This window comes from Neovison vison, chromosome 13 (assembly GCF_020171115.1).
Source record: "Neovison vison isolate M4711 chromosome 13, ASM_NN_V1, whole genome shotgun sequence".
NCBI classification, from domain to species: domain Eukaryota; kingdom Metazoa; phylum Chordata; class Mammalia; order Carnivora; family Mustelidae; genus Neogale; species Neogale vison.
The window spans coordinates 38387107-38404494 of record NC_058103.1 but is presented as its reverse complement, the minus strand read 5'-3'; the positions used below and the strand labels follow the sequence as shown (position 1 = coordinate 38404494).

Below are 17388 nucleotides of genomic sequence, written 5' to 3'. Positions count from 1 at the left end.
TCCGGACCTAACTTAGGCGAGGAAAGGACCCTCCTCTTTGGGGCTCTTTGTTGCCCCTCCTCGTTCCAGTTCTCAAACCTAGCTCCCAGCAGCCCCCGCCGGCGCACCCGACCTGCAGGAAAGTTGCTCCCGAGCTGTGGAGGGGCGTCATTGCCTCCTAGCAACGCTCCTAGCAACCGGGTAACATCTGCTCCCTCTGGTCCAATGCGAGCGGAGAGCAGCTGCGCGCCCGCCTCGCGTTCCGAACCCGGAGCGAGAGGCACTTCAGAGACTGGAGGGACGGACCTGCAGGAGCCAGGGCTGCCCGCCGAGCTGCAGTTGCCGCTGCTGCCGCTGTCGCTGTCGCGCTGCCACCGCCGCCGCCGCTGTCAGCGCCCCTCTGAAGAGTGACAGCTCCGCAAAAGCGGGAGGGAGCACCGAGCCCCGCGCCTCTACGAAACAGGTGCATGCGCCGATCTCCCGGTCAGTGGACCCAGCTCGCAAGGTACGTCTGGACTCCTCCAGCAATGTGCCCTCCCCCGAGGCTCAGAACAGACCCGTTTCATTGAGGGTGAGGATAGGGACTGTTTTGGGATCCTACTGCGCCCTCAGTGATTGAAAAACGGCCAGGTGGTGGTCCCGAATAACCTGATTTCATTTTTTTTAAATCATGACATTGGTTCCCGAGGATTCCCCTGCCCGTCGTTATTAGGTGTGTGTTTGGAAGTTTTCATTCCTCCGTGTTTTTCCTTTGACTTCGCTGCCTGTGTGTGGCTAGGAGAGCTGGAAGCAGTAAGCACCCATGGAAAGCCTGTGGTTAAGGCTCAGATGACATCGTGTAGTCTGGACTAATTGAATCAACACGTATGGGGAGCAACAATCTTTTTAGGTCCTGCTCTGGAAAGGGTCCATTTGGCCGGGAGCAGCCGTTCACTGTTACTCAATCTCCTGAAAAGTAACCATAGTAACTCACCTCTCTTTTGATGGGATCCTCCTCATTGGCTGCCTATCTTCCTTTGGAAAGCTCATCTCTCTAAATATAGAAGATGATGAGATCTGTAAGCATACATCCATGTAGAAAAGGTGCAGTTCAGCATGGCCCTTTAAAGAAAACTCTCTTCAAAGAAAAAGTACCATTTGGCTCTTTCAAATCCTGTGAGAAGTTATGTATCTTAAGGAAAATGATTGAGTTACTGTTTGGAGTTAACTGCTGGATTGTTACTTTAGAGAGAATATTTCTTGAAATTATACAAAATCTGGCATTTAAAAGCAAATTCAGTATATCTGACTCTGATTTTTTTTTTAGACCAACCTGCTGATGATCTCCCCAAGATAATCTCCTCGTAAATAATTGTTGAACTTAGTTACTCAGTTATTTCCAAATGTCTTAGGATAATTAAGATTCCTTATGCTTAAATTCAATCTGGAGAACACCGAAGTAACTGTGTGTGCTCGAAGGCTTATCTATTTATCTGTCTGGTCCAGAAGAGCCCCACCTCGAGCATCTTCGATAGGGTCCTCCTCCTGTGTGCATTCTCCTGACTTGATAACCAGTTCAAGTCAATGCAGTCCTGACTCTTGCGATGTTCTTTGCATCTGTCTCCGTGTTTCAAAACCTCAGATAGCTATTCATGAGCCTGAGGCTGTGAGAAATGCTCGCTGTGCAAAGGGGAACTCTTACCAGATTTTCTGAAGCTGTCCTAGAAATATACTTTTCAGATTGATGCAACTTTACCAGATAATCACTAGCTTAAAAGAAATTACTGTCTAAATATGTATCCAGAGAAATAAATGCTAATGTAGCCTTACCATAACTTACACAATCAATATAAGGAGTTGTTTATCTACATGGTTGCTGAGTAGAAGTCAATAGAGGTTTTCTGTAGGAAGGACATTTGTGGGCTGGCAGATTTTCCTCTCTAAGACCCATGTGAATAGACTGGGCCAAATTGGGTAGCCTGCCTTGGGGAACATGTCAAGTGGAAGCCCGATAAGCAAACGGGTGCATGTCTGAATGAAGGAAATGAAGAGAATTCTCCAAGTTGCAAAAGGAGACCATGGTGTTTTTCAAAAATTTAATTTGCGTTCAGCCATGATGATAGAAACTCACGAGTGTGAAGCATCTTAAACCAAACCAAGTTTTCAAGACAGAATACAGTCATTTAATGAGTGCTCAGCCCTCCAGTACTGTGTTTAACTTTCACATGCACTAAGTTATCCGTGTGCAGTTCCTGTAGGTAAGCAGCCTAGCAAAATTACCATCAAATTCATGAAAATAGAGCCTGCTGCATTTGTTCTCTGACTTTACCTCTCTTTGTAAAAATAAATAATTGAACCATTTTATTTAGAAACCTATTTGAAAATTTATTCTGGTCTAGTTGTATAGTTCTAAAAGTACTGGTCTCCATAGCCACAATATGTTTAGTTTAATGACTTGAAGCATTAGCTATGACTATTTAAGCCATCATTAGCCTCTAACACCATCCCCTCTTTTTCCTTCCTCCATTACAACTATTATATTTTATGATAAGAAACAAATCCAAGGAGACCAATAAGATTGATTTTCATCTTCCGTGAGAGGTATGTGGAGTTCTAATCATACTATCAATCCAAGGCAAGTTTGAAAAAAGCAGCTACAGGTCTTGGTTCATGTATATGCATTAGTCTTGTGCATTAGTAATTTATATGCATCCCATCTCTTATGTAATATGCATAAGAGTTTAAAAATCATTCAGTGCCCTTTAATTTACATGAACAGGTCTGCCCTTTCATTGAGACCACTATTGCAATCAAGAAGGTCAAGTGAAAAGCATTTTTAAATTTTAATTTTGATTCTATCATGAATGTATAATGTGCAGAATGTATACTGTGCAATTTTTAAAGAAGATTTTATTTATTTATTTATTTATTTGACAGAGATCACAAGTAGGCAGAGGCAGGCAGAGAGAGAGGGGGAAGCAGGCTCCCTGCTGGACAGAGAACCTGATGTGCGGCTTGATCCCAGGACCTTGGCATCATGACCTGAGCTGAAGGCAAAGGCTTTAACCCACTGATCCACCCAGGCGCCCCTATACTGTGTAATTTTTATGAACGTATCTGTTTCAAGTCATTCATCAGAAAATGTTATGGGGCAGTTAGCTTTCAATAAATAAAAATAAATCAAATGGTATCATTATAAAATAAGCATTTAATTCTAGAGACATTGGTAGATCCTAAGGAAGAGTGTGAAAAAAAATTCCACCGATTTGTGGTTAAGGATTTAGTTGCTCTTGTCAATGGGAACCCCGGCTGTACTTGTACATACCTCGAGTCATAAACAGGGCTGTACTTGGGGCTGTAAGGCTTACATAAGGCTGAGATCAAGCAGGTTAAAACTGAAATCAAGTTCTAATTTCAGTTTTTCCTTATATATTCTATTTGGAAGTGTTTATGTGTCTATGAACATTCCGTGTTTAATTTTATGTCGTGCTGCTTTCCTGGGATTTAGAAGATGCTTTGAAACATGGAGAAATGTTGAAAGGTTTGATCAAGATGCCAAAGCCCTGGGCTCTGCACTGAGGATTCACGCCAGCTGGCTTTAGCTGTCAAAACACCGACACCCTTACAATAGCTCTAAAGCTGAGGCATAACCAGTTCCGACTGCTCTGTCAGAGCAATATGCTTCAGAAACCTAGAGAAAGGGAAATAAAATAATGATTTCAGAAGCAGAGGGGTAAACTGACCATGGACATTCACCACTAAGACACCTGCCATTTTGGAGAGGAGCTGATCCTTGTCAACCACTGCCTCCCTCCCCACCCCCACCCAACTAATAAGTTGTTTAACTCGTGTCAATACATTACTTTGATGTTTCCCCTATTTAGTCTAACATAATTATTTTTAGACATTTTCCAGGTTACTTTTATGTTAACAAGCTAATAACAGAGCCATCTAGTTCACTGTGATATTTCTCAGTGTGGAGAGTAAGGGGACATTAATAAAAAGCACTGAGGGCTTGCTAATGTTATGTTCAAGGTTATAATATAGCTTTAAAAAACTAGAATTTGTAAAGCTTTTTTTTTTTTTTCATATCATAAAGTGCAACAAAGAGTCTTCTTGGCAGGGAGAAATGCAAAAGTCTTCTAAACATCAGTGATGCTTAGAAGGTTTGAAGGAAATCTCCGTGGTGGTGTTTTGGAGTCTGTGTTATTTTTTAAATGATTATTAAAAAGGAGCATGGGTTATGAATATCAAGAGAAGTTGGGGATATTGCAAAGAGAATCACAACTCAAGAGCCTAGAGTCTTAATTCTGTCTGCATGTGCTGCTTGTTTACTGCTGTCTGGCTCATTGTTCCATATCTGCTGTGTGGGATAAAACCAGCTGTTAACCAAAGAGGAGTGTTTGATTTGAGCACAGTGCAATTTAATGAAACACCTATAGTCTTTAGAAGGAAGGTACCCTGTGAATGAAGGACATTTTACCACTAGAGCAACTCTGCGTGGTGACACAAATTAGGCCAATGAGTGAGGACAGAGAATCCCCAACTCCAGGGCAAATTCTCCTATATTCTTGGTGAGTAAAGTTAATGATTAGCCCATCTTATGTTTTTCTACAACCGTTCTAGTACATCAGGCTAAATGTTTTCAGCAATACACCCTAACCTGAAAGTATATTTTTTAAAAGATCTCTGCAGTCTACTTACAAGGAACTGAAAAACCGTCCTCTCTGAGCAACAGACCTGAGTAGGAAGTTGTAACATCTCCCTAGACATTATCAGTAAGATATTTCTTGGAACCTGCATCTGCAATATGATTGCTTCTCCATTTTTCTTTCTGATTCGTTCTCACTTTCTAAGGTGAAAGATGTAGGGAAAGGGAGCATTGTCTTTCAAAAAAGAAACGTGCTTCTGAGGAGAGGTAAAGCACAAAGTTTCCCCATGAAAATTACTGCACTCGGTCTCCATTGTTAACAGGGCCAGACCATAGCAGAAGTTAGGCCTTGGTGCAGCAACTCAAGTAACTTCATGATAACACGGCTGGTCATATCCCACTTAATAATGTTCTCTTTGGTGCAGAGGCCATCAGCAGTGGAACAAGACAGGCAGGCTGTGGAAGGGTGTTATTTTATTTACTAGTCCAGGCCTATGCTTGGGTTCTATCCAGAGGGACATGGAATCCAGTTCCAGACAATGCTGCTGGTCTGGGGGAAACTCTTCTACCTCCTTTCCTGTCCGTATCCCTGCAAGTTCCCAAGAAGTGTTTCCAGGAGCTACAACTTGTTGGTAATTCTAAACGGCCTGCAGAGTCAATCTTTTGCTTGGAGTGGAGGATAAATCTGAAGAAACAGATTGTTCCGTTGATTTGGAGCTAAAAACTGGCACTGAGTTCTGCTCCATAGAATATGTTATCTAGAACGGTGCCAGGCAAGGGGTTTTGAGGGATAAAATTGATGGAATCTTGCTATCACAGAACTAACGGTCTATGGAAGGAGCAGCTTTGCAGCCTTGAACTTGCTTCCGTCTGCCTTCTTGAGTGCACTGGTGAATGTTTCACGGTCCTGCGCTTGACACAGAAAAGAGGACAGATGTCTTGCTATAGCAAACACAGTGCCGCTTAATAGGACACTTTTATCTATGATTTCAAAAATGAGATCACTGCCCTCACAACACCTAACTCTCATTGTAGAGTAGAAAATACATGGAAATGTGACAGGCACTGAGTGTTTTAAAACAGCATCTCACTTAATTTACATACAGCCAATGACTTTGAGATTGTTCCACCATTTAATTGATGAGGAAACTCAGGCTCTTTGAAGTTAAATACTTTGCCCAGTGTCACTAAGCCAATAACTTGTAGAGCTGGCATTTGAACTAGTGCTGTGGAACAGCACTAGAAAATCCTGTTGAGGTATTTTAAGCCACGTGGCAAGACTGAAGAATGCAGCTAATGGTGACCGATGGGATCCCTCTTTCTAAACAAAAGTGGCCCTGAAGGGAGGATGTCCGTAAGCTTTGCGACTAGCAAAACATGATTTAGTCAGGTAGGGACATGTACTTTTTAAGGCTCACGCCAGGCTAACACCATGCAAAGGGAAACCAGTGAGAGTGTGGAAGTCAGGGCCCATGATTTGTCCACCAAACATGTGAGTTGTGCATCTGAGACTAGACCCCACCTTCTTCTCCCCATCGATCGTCAGACTCCTCTGTTGTCTACGGCTACCGATGGGCACATCTCCTAGGAGGATCTCAGCTCAGTTTTTGGAGTTCAAAGTATTGTGGGGAAAGGAATAGAAAGGTTACTCCAATGAAGATACGTTAAAACCCATCACTTCTTCACCGTCTCCCTGGGCTTCTCAACCTCAGACAAAGACTGGATTGCTATGACAGCGCTTGTTCTTTTATTATGGTCTGTTCTCTCCAAGTGTTTGTAAATTAATTTGCTGATGATCTTTCCTTAATGTACTGCCCCTGGGCCGTGTACCTAATGAAATCACTTGCGTAATAATAGGATTTCAGTTGTCTGGAGGCAGGAGCGGAACAATAGGAAGAGCGCTTGAGCAATCATTTGTAATTACATTTGAAACATTTATTTAAAAAATGTGTATAAATCGTTCTGCTGGAACTCTAATGACAGAGGTGGTCACTCTGTTCTGTAACTTCTCATTTGTTGCTTCTTGGAGTTTTATGTATGAAATACATTAAGCTGGGCACAGATATTTTATATGCCCCTGGGGGGTTACGGCATTAAAAGCTATTTGAATATCCAAGCCACCTTTTGAGATAAATATAGGCTCAGCCTAACTCAGTTCTCTAATTTATATCCTGCTCTCAGAACTTAGGACACTGAAAATGAACACATAAAGTCATTTTATTTTTTCTTGTCTATGTCAAGGCTGGGTTGAGGTTAGCTCTTTACTTATGGGAGAACAATATAAACAGATTTGCCCCTGTTTACTGGATCATAACAGGCAAATTTCTTTGGAAAATCTAGAGTAACTTTAATTCTCCAAGTGATTATCAGGATGTTTCAAAAACAATTTACATTTCCCTCACTCCAAATGTGTGACCAGTGGCCATAAATCCAGAAACATTTTGTTGGAGTTACCGCAGCACCTGTTTTATATATTTTTTTCTTGACCATTTGAAATATTCTTTTGTAGTCTTTTAACTCTCCAGTTGCAATCTAGTATCTCTGGGAGGGTGGGCGATGGAAAGGAGTCTCAGGGTCTGAGATAGGAGGCCAGGCTGGGATTTGTGTCTTTGGGGTAGGTCTGGGCCTATTGACACTAATAAGAGCTTGGATTTGAGTGACCTCTGACTATATGCTAGGAATGGTGCCAGTCATTTTCCATGAATTATTTCAATGGTCCTATGAGCCAGTGTTATTTCTAGCCTCACTTCACAAATAAGACTTGTAAAGAGCCTATGTAATTTTCTCAAGGTTACACAACTAGGAAACAGCAGAGCTGGTAATCCAAACCCACTTCAACCACCTGACTTCAAAACCCAAACCTGTAGCCACACAACTATTGTAAATCATGGAGCCCTTCTGAGCCACAGGTTCCTCATCTGTATACTTTGGTGGATGACTCAGGTAGTCAATAAATTAGTTTCCAGCTCTGAATTTTTTGAGTTTCAATCCAGCCAAGAAAACAGATGCAGGAACTTATGTTTGCTATATATTTTAGCCTCAAAGTGGCTAAAAGCATCCTCTAAAAACATTTATGCCAAAAACATTGCAAATAGCTAAACAGCCTGCAAGGAGGTAATTGTCAAACCAGTACCAGCTGTGAAAGCTTTTCAGCATTTCAACAACACTTGGGGGTGTTTTTTAAGAGCAATAAACTAAGTGGCTAAGTGTGTTGCCCATGGAGCTGAGACACAAATCTGGACACCTGAGTATTTACTGTGTTTTCAGGGTCTGATACATTCTGTATCTGAGGCCAATGGCTCCAATACAGTCAAACACAATCTTAATTACTGAACCTTGGAGACATTAAGGATAATTTTTTGGTCTTGATCTATGAATTAAAAACACCTTCCGGGCGCCTGGGTGGCTCAGTGGGTTAAGCCGCTGCCTTCGGCTCAGGTCATGATCTCAGGGTCCTGGGATCGAGTCCCGCATCGGGCTCTATGCTCAGCAGGGAGCCTGCTTCTCTCTCTCTCTGCCTGCCTCTCTGTCTACTTGTGATGTGATCTCTGTCTGTCAAATAAACAAATAAAATCTTTAAAAAAAAAAAAAAAAAAACACCTTCCCCAGAGCTCCACTTGGTTTCTTTGACATTCAGTTCTCCAAGCTGCCACCTGTCCCGCCTTGTCTCATTCACTGGAAGGTTTTAATTTGGTCTTCAATGCTATAGACATGGCATTCCTTTGGAAAATAAAATGAGCACAAGTTAGAAGAACAAAATATGTATAGATGAAATGTTTGCTATGGTAAAGTCATTCTTCTTTCCAAGCCTTTCATCAATCCTTTCCTACTGTGATAAGCCACTGGACCTTATTTAAAAAAAAAAAAAAAAAAAAAAAAAAAAAAAAAAAGCAGTGACTTGTCCAGCTATAATGCTAATAAGAGTCATTGATACTTCTTAATGGGAACCCAGAATTTATGTTGAAAAGTGACCTCATTCTTCCTTCACTACTTAGTTAAAAGGCAGTCTGGCTTTATTCATGATGCTAGAGCATCGAAGCCAACATAGCCAAGGCTGAATAGCAGCAGCTACCAAAAAAATCAATCATGCTGATTGCTTGGCATTCTGATGATAAAGCAATCATGGATGGGCTGAATATTCTGCTTTTCTACAGGTGTTGTAGTGCAACTACCCTCCCTGTCGAGGTCTCTAATATAGAGGCTCTTGAAATTCAGTCCCCACGCCCCCAGCCTCAGCATCACCTGGAAACTTGTTACAAATGCAGATTTTCTGCTCCTAGTTCAGGGCTACTGAATTAGAAATTCTGGGGGGCGGTACCCAGCAATTTGTGTTCTTAGGAGCCCTTCAGATGAGCCCGATGCTCTCCAACATTTGAAAACCACTGTGGCATCAACCAAAGAGTTAAAAAAGAGTTCAGTCACAATAATGAATGGTCATCACAGAATAACACAAAGCTGCAACCAATTATTTGATTGAATTCTTTAAAAATATGTATAAGAAAATTCAGTTTACAAAAAAGCTCCAGAAAACCGAAAAACAAAAACAAAAAAACAACCCAAAACAGATCTTGAGAAAACTGGATTCAGTAATATTTTCTTTGTTTTCAATATTCTCCATTTTGTTCTCTTTTCCCCCCAACTTTTTTTGAAGTCTGTGAAATCTCCATATAAATCGAATTCTTCTTGTTGAACTCAGAGACTGCATACATACCGTAGCAACTATTGTCTTCGATTCAGTTGTGAATGATCATTGTACATTTGTCTCTTTTTAGGTCAGACCAACCAGTGCTTTAAAATTCTTACTGCCCTTGCAAATCATGCCAATTCTAACTGAAGACTCCTTTGGGTTTACAGTCCATACTGGTGTCAATGAAAATTTGGAATGTTTTAGGTGTGATTTATATAGATTTTCCTAGTGGTTTACGAAAACCATCCAGCTACTACAAGCTGCAGGAAGTGTTATACAGATGTCTCTGAATTGGAAGAAAAACTAGAACAAGCAAGTTCTTGAAGTGCACATTTTTAACATTTAAGATTTTTAAAATTAAGACAGAAGAAAAACATCAAATGTCTTCATCGTAAATTTAACATGTTAATAAACTACTCATTTTGTGAATCAAATAGTTTCAACATGTAGAAGTATTTGAATATGTGGATTAAAAGTAAAATTGATGATGTATAAATATGAGTATTTATTTTGATTCAGTCCTCTGAGGTTGAAGGAGTATGTACTAACCAGGATTCCTTTACTTTTAAGCTTGAACTTGCCTGTTTTCTGTGATAAGAGCACCACCTATAGGATGCACTAGGAACTCCCTTTAAGCCAAATAATTTCTGCAAATAGGCTTTCAGGACACTAATGTCCTTCCTTAAGCAAGTCAGAATTCTTAATAGCAATAGAATTTAAAGGAGAGAACAAAGATTTTCACATTATAATATTATATATCAAGGTCAAGTTTTCTAGTTAGAGTGTTATTTAAACCTTTCACTTCCATATGATTAACCTCTATGTTGTGAGGATGGTTATACCATGATCATATCATAGGGGATTGTATATAGACACTCATAATTATTTCTTTAGACTGTAATTGCATTGCCAACCTTTTTACATAAGTTTGATTAACCTAGAAACATTAAATTTTCTTTGTAAATCAGGTAGTTAACTCAAAGAGTGACAAAAACTAACTTACCTCTTTCCATTAATTTTGTGAATCAATTTCAAATTTTGGCATATTTTGACATTAAATGGCATAGAATTGGTAAGTATTTTATTTCTGAGGAGCTATATAAGGAAATGAATATAATTCTCCAACCTGAAACATCTATTTTGGGTCTGAATAGTGGCTTTTGCCTGCAAAGAGGCTTTTCGGTCACCAGAGAACTGCTCCAGACTACTTGAACACGTTGCTCAATGAACGAAGATAGAATTTTATTTTACAGGGTCAACAATTTCTTTTTATAAGTAGAACTTATATGATAAAATACTCTTTGCCGCAATAAAATCTGACTTTTCTCCAATTATTTTATTTTGTTTAGCTTATCCAACAAAAGTATTAACATATACATTAACAACGTCGAAAGTAGCCTACTTTAAGAGAAAATATGCAGAAGAAGAAGATTTACATCAAGATTACCATGGGTATTTTCCAAAAGTAAGGGTTTACTTATCACTATCTTTTCTTTTTTTATGAGTCTTGTCCAATGCGAAAGCTCTGGTTTTCATTTTCTAATACGTAGATCTGATGTATTTGCTTTCCAGCACCTGATATTGCCTGAGGACAGGACTTGCATTCTCAAACTTTCTCTGGAGAAGCTCAGGTTTCTTGAAGACCCAGAAACCTACCTAAGAAGGTCTGTGTTAATTAACAATTTGCTGAGGAAGATACATCTAGAGACGGAGAAAGAGAGCTATGAATACTTTAAAGAAGCTCCCTGTTATAAGACTGCTTATTCTGATACAAGAAAACGGCTGAAGTTCATGGTACAGGAATGCTGTTCTCAATCTCTTTATTATGAAGAGCTGCATTCATATCATATTGTGCCTTACGCTTCGGAGAATGCCATTTATGGAATGGGCTACACTAGCAGCCATTTGGAGCAGAATTCTCAGTTGCTTATTTATAAAATGAATTAAAGTAACCGTTAAGTTCATCAATACTTTGTTTCTAAATGCCTGAACTGTTTATAGTGAAGATGTTAAAATAAGGCACTAATTACCAGTGCACTTGAGATCAAAGTTGACATGCATGCTGAACTGAGTGGAGAGAACCCTGGTTATTACTCAGCGGTCCTTAGTATCATCCACATTGAAAATATGTCCACATACTATAAAACAGCAAATAAGTGCTTTACAGGCAAAGGTTTTTATGCTCTTTTTAAGATAAGATGATGTGTACAAGGAGACCTAGGTTAAGTTCTTCTACCGATTTAAACTTTTAAGCCCCCTGTTCCCAAATTCTGCCACTCTTAGTGGCAAATAACAAAAAGTGACATTGAACTGATAATGTGGTGTCCTTAAATATTAAGTGTGGAACAAATTTTGTTTTCTGTAAACAATGAGGGGAAGATAGGTTCTTTCTGAAAAAGCTTTGGCTTGTCAAACATTGCGCCAAATAATTGTTTGACACCATTTTCGTCTTACCGTTAGTGGCAATTCAAGATGGGGCAAACATATTGCAACTTAACTGCTGAATGTAACAACCAGATTACTCCGAACTGATCCATTTTATTTTATTTTATTTTTGGCTTGATAGACATTTCTCTTAAAAGTAGAATTTAATAGAATGAACCTTGCAGATAAGCCTTATCTGTAAGCTCTAGAGGTCAGTAAAGTTTGTGGTGGGCCTTCAGTTAAGAGTTTACATTTTATTTATAATGTCATTTTTACAGGCTGTGAAGCTCAGGAAAAGGGTAGGCAGGTCAAATTTGTTTTTAATAGGTTGATAATTTTAAAAAGTCTTATCTGCAAAAATTGGTGAAAACAACAGAAGTTCTACATGATGTTATTTCTTCATCAAAGAGTACATTTAGGGTTGCCTAGATGAAACTTTGCACTGATTTTTGTACAGTAGTTGACCATTCACTATTTGACAAAATGTTTCAGAATGCTTTTGGTGGTGAAGTTTAGATAAGTCCCTATATTTTGCAATTTGAAAGATAGTTATTTAACAAGTTGGATTGATTCCTGAAATTATTTGAAGTGGTTCCTAATGTTCTTTGAGGTTTGAGTGAGATGTCTGATTTCAGTGTCTGAAGTTATGTTCTATGGAGCATATCATTTAAAGAATTGTCATTAACTGATAAAACAGATTGGGAAAACTAGGTGCCAAAGGTATATTCAAGAAATACCAAAGACCCAAGATGAGTGTTAGAGAGACTATGATAATGAAGATAAGAATCTAAAATAAAGATTGCACAGGACACAGAAGAACATTGTTAAAGGGTTTTGGAAACAATTTGCTTACTAATGTGCTTTCAGAAAAATCAAGGACACTGCTTTACGTGAAGGTATTACAGGACTTCGGCGATCATATGCTTTCACAAATCTAAATATGGTGATTGTCAACATTGTACCTTCCCTAGTTGAATGCCATCTTGTGACCAAGAAGTCTTTTTTTTTTTTATTCAAGAGAATATTGTTTTAATTCCAATTCACTATTTGTCCCCTTTACTGAATCATCAGGTGAGTCATGTGGATGTTTTTGATATAAATATTGGTGCCCTAATTAGCATGTGTTGTTGTTGAAGATTATATAGATCTATAATTGATAAAAGTACCAGGTTTGTGCTTAGTTGCTCAATCAGAATTATTAAAAAATACTTTACAACAAATGGAAAAATTATAACTGGGGCTAATTTTTAAAGGCAATTTTGTTTGAATGGTGAGATAGCTTTGAAATAAATATAAATATTTAAAAATTAATTTAAGGGCAAAATTTGGCACCAAAGTTCAAAAACTTTGTTTCACTGCTATAAAATATCTTATTTTAAGAACACTTCTTTTAAAAAGTAGATTTCTTAAACAATGAGGGTATTAATTGAATAGATTCCAAATTAGATAGGATAATTATACTACATATAATTTTAAAATAGAATTAGTTCTCTAATAGTTTTAACTTATTTGTTTTTTTAACCTGAGAGAAACACCTGGTTTGGTTTAAGACAATATCTGTAAGAAAAACACACCAGTGCAAACTGATACAACTCACAAAACTGCCATACATCTAAATTGTTTGAGGATAGAAATGTAACTTTGGAATAGAATAGAGAGGGAGAGAAAAATTACCAAGAAAGTATGAAATTTTAATAGTTAGGGTATGTCAGAAATCTTAGAGTAACAACTCTTGGGCAGTGAACCAGCAACAGAGGTAAAGTCTGTTTTATTTGATGATGTCATTAACTGAGCTCTCTGAGCTATATATACATATGTAGAGAAGGAACTGTCTTAGAAACCAGTGGTATTTGTGAATATGCTTTTCTTTCAAAAAAATGATTTCAAATCAAGTTATTTAAAAATATCTTTTAAAGCATTTAATTTCTTTTCCAATAAGCAATCATTGGTAAGGAGTGGACTAATGTTATCTTGACTTTTTAAAAAACAGTAATTTGTATTTAAATGATGTAAACTTCTCTGAATCAATAAGATTGCTGTCATTCTACCGTGGCAAACTGATACATAGAAGGACTCCATAGAGACCTGCTTTGCTGACCCCATCCCACATGCTCTATTAGGGGAGAAGTGAAAGGTAGGAGACCAGTTACAACTTTCTTGAATGTGGACGTCCTTTCTTTGGTAACAAAAGCCATCAGAGTAAGAAAGACAGGATGGGAAATCTGAATGCCTTTGGTAATCTTGATCACTCTTACATAAGGGTCCTCAGCCTGAAGGCCTAGTAAAGAAGAAATTTCAAAAAAGAGATAAGAGGAAAATGAAGAGATGAGGAAGGAAAAAAGTGTGTTGGAGGGGTGCAGACAAATTAAAAACAGTATTAGGAAGTGAAAGAGAAAGCTTTTTCATTGTGAGGGCAGATTGCTTACTTGCTACACTTTTTGACTTTTCATGTCTGCTGTACACTCCCAAACCTGACATCCATAACCTACTGATATTTTCTTTCATTCATCAGTGATGCATAAGACCGGATTTTATTCAACATATGTATTATTTGAAATGTGATGTTACTGTGACATATTCCCCAAAGTGAACTCCCTGGCTAGATGAATAAAGGAAAAAAAATAGAAATTAATTAAGTTAGGAGAAAGACTTAATGGTCTAATATAAATGGATCAGCTCAAACATATGATCAGATTTCAATGTACAATCCAAGATTTAATAATTCAGTGCTAGAGGAGTTGGAAATAAGTCTAATTTTCCATCACTTATTAAGCAACCACTATGAGTCAGACGCTGTGCCAGGGTTGGGGATACGGAGGTGAATGATACACAGTCCCTTTGCTCAAGAAGTTCACTGATGAGAGAGGAACTCAAAGATGTTTGGTTTTGTTTTTAAAGTATTGAGAGTAGTACTTGCATTTTTCTTTTCTAAACTATGGGATGGTTATCAAACATGTGTCTCCAAAAGTGTTTATAGCTAAGAAGATGCACAAGATCTTAGAAGGAAAGCAATGTACCTTCTGCTTTGCAACCTATTTTCCACTTGGAAGCATAATAGAAAGCCACTATTGTAGACAGCAAATGTGGCTGGCTTTAGCTCATTCCTGGGGCACAGAGATTGTAGGGGAGATAGGGTGACAAGTGCAAGTACAGAAGAATTCCTTCTCTCCCAATTCTCCAGCTTTCATGTTCATTTGTAGGGGAAATCAGGCTAATACTACTGTGAAGGAGAGCCTTGAAGGAGACGCAAAATCAGGAAATCACAGCGTTTGAGCTGTATATAGTGTGGTCAAGGTTAGAAGGACAACTTTCTTTAATTTGCCTTGTGTAGTGAGCTGCTTGAATGAACCTAGGGATTTCTTTACATCAGCTCTGGAACCAGCTCTTCCTTCCCTCCGCTCTGAATCACAGTCCAACCCCAGACCTTGCAGTCTGCTGTAAGGGGAGGTTTGGGTTCTAATTCTTCACCTTCCTACTTCCCCCAGCATTGATATTGAATTGCTCAAAGATACTTGGAAGAAAGCAACAATTTGCAGTACTGGTTGAACTCCCCTTTGACAAAAGGTTTCCAAAGTGTGTCAAAGTAGAATTCATTAGTTTTTGATATAATTCTTTTAAAAACTATTGTAATAGTCATTAAATAATTGACTACTAAGATAATCTTCATATTTCTAGGGTTCAGTGTAAAAGTTATCACTTGCGTATGTTTTGCTGAAGAAAATATCTTAGATTGGAAAAAGTGAAAGATTATATACAATTAATACAAGCAGTTCATGATTATTATCTAATATAGAATTTTAATTTACATTTTCCCATTCTCAAACTTCATTTTATACATCAGCAATGTGACATGTTCCAGGTGTTTTGTTTTTTGTTATTAAGTGGATCATGTCTAAAAGTTGTTACATTCATGGTTGAACACTTTGAACAAAATTTTCCTATTAGCATAGTTCTATCTTTCCCCAAGAATTATTCTATAGTTGGGTAGATAAAGAACATTCCTCTACATTAACACTTCTCAAAACTTCTTGTGCGTATGAGTCACTGGAGATCTTGTCAAAATACAAATTCCTTTTAGTAGGTCTGGGATGGGGCCTGGGAATATGCATTTCTCACATCTCTTAGGTGACATGGGTGCTGCAGTCTACCAACCACACTTTGGGTAATAAAGCTCTCAATCATTTTGAAAATCTGAATATACATACAAACCTATATTCTGATTCCTTTCAAAGAATATGAGTTTGTACCTGTTTTCTATAGAATTTTTTAATCTAAAGAAATGAAAGATAAAATTTCCAAATTGGCCACAAATATTATAATATTTTATATACCAAAATACACACAAAATGATTTCTCATGCAAATTTTATCTACATCAAGTGCAAAAAGGGAACATAGATGTAGTCATGTACCGTTCTTATCAGTCAGGAAATGACACAGGGTAAATTTTCTTCTATGTTGCTTTCTCTTGATTATACCCAGATAAGTGAGCTCTATTTGTTAACCCTAGAGCAAAGGTGAAATTTTGTTCATAGTTAAGAAGAATTTGGCATGTTCTTGCTTGGCCAAACCTGAGAAGACCTTCTAAAAACTTTCAATGTTAAATTCAGACTTGTCAGTGAATACATGGGCTGAACAATTGCATAAACATAAGCTGAAAAAACAGCACCTGGATCTTCAACTTGTTGTTTTGAACTCTTTCTTGAGCTTTAGTCCATGAGAAACCCTCCCCTTGCTATGGACTCATTGTTTCTCTATAGTAGTCAGTGTCTAAATGAGGGATGGACGATTGGTGTAAATGAGGGAGTTGCACAAATTGTCTAATTTGAGCATGCCAAGTGATTTTTGTCAAGCTCTCCTTTGGTCATAAATTGTTGATATAGCTATTGTGAATATAGTGTCAAAAATTTGTCATAAGCCATTAATGAAGGGGAAAAAAAGCAGAAATTTAGTTCTGTGGGAATGCACCCAAATATCAAGCAGATGGTGTTCTACAACATTTATTTGGGAAACTGTGTATCTGTTACATAATCTAAAATATGTCATTTTCACATTTAAAAATATTTGGGTCATGATTTAGAGTTTTTATTGGATTGTTTTTTAAACTGAGAGGAAGAAGAAAGGTAACTGTATTTTAAAACATATTTGACATGTTACTAATAAAATTTTATTTCTGGTGAAATAAAGGTGCCTTTATTAAGCAGGGGAGGAGGGTCATGAACATTTCGCAGTTGCTTTATGTCCCTTGATTCCAGAGGTCTCATTTAAAAAGCATATAGTTATATCCTTTCAGCAGTTAACTTTCTTTTTTTGTTGTTGTTGTTGGTTTAAGATTTTATTTTTTTATTTGAGAGAGAGAGAGAAAAAGAGAGCAGTGAGCATGAGTAGGGGGTAGGGGTGGAGGGAGAGGGAGAAGCAGACCCCAGCTTAGCAGACAGTCCGATGCGGGACTCAATCCCAGGACCCTGGGATCATGACCTGAGCTGGGAGCCACCCAGGCACCCAGCAGTTCACTTTCAATACAAAATTTGCTTAAGTATTTGGAAGACATTCCCAATCTCCTGGCAGGTTTTCTTCACTGAAATTGACCTAGAAACGGTTTTTAGGTAGCATAAGCCATAAGAATACATGATAGAGGGGCGCCTGGGTGGCTCAGGGTCTCCACCCCT

At 38.2% G+C, this 17388-nt stretch overlaps 1 long non-coding RNA gene across 1 annotated transcript; it reads left to right on the top strand.

The window, feature by feature from the left end:
* The first annotated feature begins 385 nt into the window (after nt 1-385).
* Nucleotides 386-17080, top strand: LOC122893917. Its single transcript, XR_006381719.1, has 3 exons — nt 386-484; nt 10646-10761; nt 10869-17080. It is a non-coding gene; the product is annotated as an uncharacterized LOC122893917 (long non-coding RNA).
* Nucleotides 17081-17388: the final 308 nt, after the last annotated feature.